We start from the raw sequence: 6,574 nt of genomic DNA, 5'->3' as shown, positions 1-6,574 counted from the left end.
TGAACTCATCCATCTTTTCAATTCGAACTGCACCATTGTAATAGTTTTCATTAAACAACTCCTTAAACTCTTCCCAATTCATCACAACTATATTCCTGGTCAGAGAGATTACCTCCAACCAAATTCGAGCATCATCCCGTAGGATTTACATGGCACAGGCCACCCTATCATTACCTACCACCCTCATGAAGTCAAGGATGGAGGTTATCATGCTCACCCATTGCTTAGCCCTAAATAGTTCTAGGCCTCTGTCAAAGGTTGGAGGGTGTTTCTTTCTAACTATTCATACAGTGGTTCCCATCTATTATAAACCTCTGGCCATCCCAGAACTGGTACCACTACAGGTTGCATGGGTAGGGCAGCGTTCCCTGGCAGAACATGCTATCTCAGCTACCTAATCTCATCCTCTTGCCTCTGAAGTCTCACTTGCATTTCTACAAACATCTGCTGCTAGTTCTGAGGGGTAGGTGGAGGGTTTTGGCCCTGGTTATCATCTCCAGCCTCGATATTCTCGCCACAGAGTCTAATTAACCGTCTTCGAGGAATAACTTCCAATTATGTCTACAATCAATGACTCGACTTATCAGGCAATGATAACAGAATCCAGAAATCGCCCCATGATCCCAAACCGAACAAATAAAGCATTCGCATGCAACAACAATGCTAATAAGCATTTCTATCATACTCACATTCAAGAGTGATGGTAATAAGCATACCTTTCATAGTCACATAGCAGTCAAGGGCCAGACCCTATCAGTATATTTCATGCTTCATATTCTAGCATACAAATAAGACATATATGTTAATTAAATAATTAGACACATATTCAACTCATTATTTACCAAGTCGTGAGTCAAGCTTATCTTTAGCAGCAAGCGTACACATTCAACCAGTCTTAAGAAACCATAAAACCTTGGTGGGTTATGATACCAAGGTTTAACGCCCTACTAATCTAGGATTGTTACTCTGTGTTTTTAAATTAGTGCTAAACTCGTTAAGAGAGTCGTTTGGACTTAAAAGTGTAATTAAGGTTAACAAAGATTTAGGTATTAAATTTTTTGGTCAAAAGGTATAAACTTTTCTATTGAAACTTTAAATATTTATAAGGGATTCCAAAAAGAGTTTAAATGAAAAGTACTTACAACCAAAGTTACAAATGTAGCCGGGCTAAGCGACAAAATCAGACTCATAACCTAAGTCCCTAAAAAAAAACACGACTGTGGCAGCCGAACCGGCCAAATATGTATGCATCACCCTAGAGCCCTCCAACTCATGGTTGGTCCATCTTCCCTTTGCCTTTACCTACACCACAAAGCACCCGTGAGCCAAGGCCTAGCAATAAAACCATCATGGCATAATAAATATTCAATAAAGCATAAATAGCATACAACATGCTTCACCAATAATAAGCAATCCATTTCAATATATAAATCAATTACATGGCCTATGCCGAGCGAGGTGCATCACTAGGGCGCCACGCTTACGGCTTGTGTCGGTAAAATGTGTACAGTACCCCTATAAGGGCCCTACCATCACGACCTACATTCTGCATGATTATCGCTGAATACGGCTCTTGTCGATCAACCATGGACATATATAATGAAAATAGAAGCAACAATACAGAGATAAGATAGGATACATGACCCTAACTAACATTCAAGTAAATTGTAACGTCCCAAAGTTTCTAATAAGGCTTAGTGCCTTCATTAGGGGGCCATGAGGGCATTATTTGATTATTATGTGAATTAATTGGATATTTATGTGATTGTGTGAATTACACAAGTTATATTATGGTATGACTAATTAAGCATGTTTAGGTGTATTAAATGTGTGAAATAGGCCCACTTTTATTTAAAGAGGCATAATTGTAATTTTGTCCTGTTGATAGTATAATTGTTATTATATGATTGAGACCATGTTATTATATGGATATATTTAAGATATTCGAAAGGAGTCAGTCCTTTTGAGCAAGATAGCGATTTAGTCACAACGCGAATTTATACTTGGCTCGAGGTGAGCCAAGGGGTATTTTAGTAATTAGGTGAGTTTCCGGGACTCATTGGAGTGTGAGCCGTATTTTGGGAAAAATAGTGATATTCTGGGTTTAGCGGAATTATTTGGGAATTTCGAGTATAGAGCGGGAATTGGAGCGTTTAATGATGTTTTTGCCCTTGAGGGCCTTTGAGAGGGATATAGGTGAGTGAGGGTATTTTGGTCATTTCAACCATTGGCTTAAGATAATGAAGCTGAGTTTGTTAACTCAAAATTTAAAAACTCTCTCCCTCCCAGCTCACGTTCTCTCTCACATTCTCTCTAGGTGCTTGAGTTTTGAGGCAAGTGTTGGTAGGAATCGAAGTTGTAGTTGAGATTGGAAGCTTGTAAGCTTAGGAAAATAGTTGGGAAGCGTTTTAGAAGAGGTAAATCCAAGTTTCAGAGTTTTTAGTTTTGGTTTTTTAACTTTTTAAATTTTTATTGAATTCTGAGTTTTAATTGATTATTGATTGAGTTTTAAAATGGGTTTTTATGATTCTGAGTTGCAGAGACCATTTTGATGATCGAAATTGGTTAAAATCGTGTTTTGGGAAGATTGGTGATTCTTTAAATCGCTGGAAATTTGGGTTTGCGAGGTCACGTCGTGGCGTTGTTCTTGGGGCATCGCAGCCCACATGAACTTAGTGGCACAGGTTGTCACGTCCTAGATAGCCAATATTGTTACACTATGTATTTTAAATAGTCCCAGACTCTCTAACGAGTCTCTTGGCCATAAAAGTGTAACTAAACGTGATTAAAAGTGTAGGGTTAAATTTTTTTGTCAAAATGAATAACCATTTCATTAAAACGTTTAATTCCATACGTGGGATCCCAAAATAAACATTTAAAAGGTTATTTACAACTCAAAATGTTACAACAAGTTGACCTAAGGAGAAAATAGGGTTTGAACTTAGTTCCTATGAGAAACCCCAGTCGTGGGGGTCGAGCAGACACATATGTACACGCTGTCACCGAAGCTCCCCAACTCATGGCTGGTCCAACTTCCCTTTCCTCTTACATGCACCACAAAGCACCCGTGAGTTGAGGCTTAGCAAGAAAACTTAAACATACTCATAAGTAGTTAATAACATATTACAGAATCATAATAAGCATGCCTAGCAGTAATAACCCTACTCATGCATGCATTCTATTTAGATAAGTGACTATAGTGTCACACCAGGGCCCGTTGCCCTAGATACATGACCATAGAGCAACACAGGGGCTCATTGCTCTAGGATATGGGACCATAGAGTCACTCTGTGTCCCATTACCCTATCCTCTGTATAACCAGCCTTAGAGCTGGCCCAACGTACCTGGCACTTTATTTTCCAAGCGGCCATACCTGACCGTGGAAGGATCTTTTTAAGGCAGCGAAGGCGATCTTCGGGGGTGCAACTGCTAGGAGACATGGATGAAGAGTCGCTACTTTGAGGAGTGTCGCTTGATTGCGGAATTGAAGTTTCACGGTTTGTATGGTTGTCACCTCCCCTATAGTCGAATTGCTTCATCTACAAAAAATAAAAGTATGGGGAGGTGAGTAACCAAACAAACATAAATCGATCAGTGCAAAGGAACAAGTTTTATTTACTGCTTGGAAAAAAAAAATTCTGGATAGTAAAAATATGTTTTACTACCCAAATTAAAGTTCATGAAGGAAAAAATAAATATTGCAAGCCCAAGTGTGTGGGGGCATTCATGTGTTCGGGTGAATACATGTGCATGACTGGTCGGGTAGGTGTCCGTCCGAACGGATGGGCGTGTCCACCAGGTGCTCCGCGTAGTGCCCGAGCGGATGTGCAGTGGTGTTCGAGCGGAGGCATGCTATCTGGGCAGATCTGCATGCACCCAAGCGGCTGGGCTAATCCGAGCACCAATCCGTGCATCCAGGCAGCTGATGCGTCCGAGCAAATACGCTAGTGTCCGAGTAGATGCGCCTAGTTCCTGGGCGGATGTTGTGATGATCGAATCGGGTGGCTGTGTATGTGCACATCCGAGAAGTGGGTGCCGAGGGGTTGCTGGCAAGCAGCCGAGGAGCTGGGCCCTTTGTCTGAGCGCTTGGTGGTGCATCCGAGGGAGTACATTAGGCATGCATCTGAGCAGTTGGATGCTGGTCCGAGCGGTTGGGCTTGTTTCCGATCAGCTATGTACTGATATGGGTATATAAGATGTGTATCCGAGGGGCTGGGGCTAGTCCGTGGTGGCCGATCAGTGGGGCACAAGTTCAAGCCAAACGTGCTTGTGTCCGAGTAGGAAGAGACATGCCTAATTGGTTAGGGGCAGGTCCGAATATTCAAAAATGGGGAAATGACCAATCGACCATGGACATACTCCCTAATAGACCATTTTCAAGAGGACCCAAATCTCAAAGGGCATAGAGACAAACACATTTTTCTCACTCAAAATACACTACAACAAGATCAAAATATGGTATTTGAAAGGTTCATGAAGTTCTAGGGATCCTATTTCTCATCAAATACCCATAAACCCAAATATGCAATTTGGGGTAAAAAAATTAGTTTTTCTTCAAATTTTCATGAAATGGGAGACAAGATTGATTTACCCATAGCCTAAACAACATCAAAACACCCACAATATGCATCATTCATCAAAGATTCAAAAATAAATTCATGGGTGTATTTTAAATGGAGGTTTCGGCCTACAAGTTTCTTTGGCTTTAAGAGAAAAAAAAAATCCATAAGTGGAGATGAGGAAGAAGAGCTTACCGAAATGTGTGATTTCTTGAGGAACACTTGGATTTGCTTGAAGGAAATTGGAGCCTTTCTTGGAGCTCTTGGAGGTACACGGCCAAGAAGAGATGAAGGAGTTTGGGAGGTTTTTGGTTTTCTTTTTGCTTGTGAATATTGAGCACTTATGGGTCTATTAAAAGGGAAAAGTGGAAATTGTCACTTATTCTTAGACTCTTGGAATTCTCTTGGGTATATTTTCTCCCCCACGATTAGGAGTAGTTAATTACAGTGATTGTGGTCTAGTAAGACGTTGTGGTTTGTTGCAGAGGCGGGAGAGTGTGTAAAGTTAGTTTTTTTTATCCCGTCAGCAGTGGAGAAAAAAGTTTATTATGTGAGAATATCATATAATAAACTTGGGGGGCAAATGTTATCCCCAAAATATGAAAATGGTGACGTGGCAATAAAGGTCATAAGTGGCAAGAGATACTTGACTGATCAGTTACCTGCTCCGCCCGACCAGTCAGGTGCTTGGCCGGTCGGTGAGGTGCTTGACTGACCGGAGGAGTGCTTGGCCGACCAGATAGGTGTTTGGCCGACCGGTGAGGTACGTGGCTGACCAGTCAGGTGTTTGGTCGACCGGTGAGGTGCGTGGCCGACCAGTCAGGTGTTTGGCCGACCGGTGAGGTGCGTGGCCGACTAGTCAAGTGTTTGGCCGACCGGTGAGGTGCATGGCCGACCAGCCAAGTTTTTGGATGACCGGTGAGGTGTTTGGCCGACCGGGGGAGTGCATGGCTGACTGGTCAAGTGTTTTGGCCGACCAGTTTTTCTCCAAGAAATGACGTCGACTTACTAAACAGATTATTGTTATGCAAGTGAAATTACAGCAACGACTTAGACTAGAATCAGTCGTGCCTACGCAGGAATCTCTCAGATTATCCCAAAGAAGTCGTGTATTGTTGTATTTTAAATATTATTATTAACTAAATATTGTGAGAGTAATAGAAAGATCCCGATTATGATGGATTTCGGTTTGTACGATCCAGGGCCTATAAATACAGAGCTCATGGCATCATTTAGAGATTTGAATTCTAATTTTTCTAAGAGAGTATTTGCATTTTGAGAGAAGTATTGTATTCTTTAAATTTACACTGAAGAAACTCAATTGACTCAGGTTCATCTGATCTTTAGAGTAGATCTATAAATCGTAACTCTAAGTGGGCTAGGCTATTACCAACAAATTGAGGCTGAACCACTATAAAAATCATCAGTGTCGTTTTTTCTCTTGAAGGTTTAGTGTAGTTTTGACATCTACTCGTCATTGGCCAAATCTGTGGTCAACAAAAGTATTTAAGTTTCTAATCTATATAAGTCACTTGAGACAGTGCCAAAAGATTTTTCTTTCAATCTTTATAGACTTGAATGTATAGAACATGTTTGGCTTTTCCAAATCTAATATTTAGAAATGTTCAGCTAACCATTTATTTTCTATTGATAATTTCTCTACATCATTCCCAATGATCAGAACGTTATCAATATTAAGAATATGAATCACAATAGAATCTTTTTGGTCGAGATCTTCAAACGGTTTTGTCATGTCAGCCATTCAGTAAAGACTACTTAGACATCCATTTAAATTAATATCATATTCCATGCATAAAGCAATGGATAAGTGTATGTAAACATATTTAACCTTGGTTACAGTAGAAGGTATTTACTCGAGTAATAATTCTTCTTTCTGTTTATAGCCTTAGGCTATAACCTTACTTTGAAAAGTTTGTACTTTCCTCTGTTGTCCTCTTCATCTTGAATATCCTATTTCAAACTGAAGTTTAATGAACTTTAGTTGGATGTTCAAG

Source organism: Humulus lupulus, chromosome X (genome assembly GCF_963169125.1).
Source record: "Humulus lupulus chromosome X, drHumLupu1.1, whole genome shotgun sequence".
Lineage (NCBI taxonomy): Eukaryota > Viridiplantae > Streptophyta > Magnoliopsida > Rosales > Cannabaceae > Humulus > Humulus lupulus.
The sequence above is the reverse complement of the archived record's forward strand: the minus strand, read 5'-3'. Positions refer to the sequence as shown.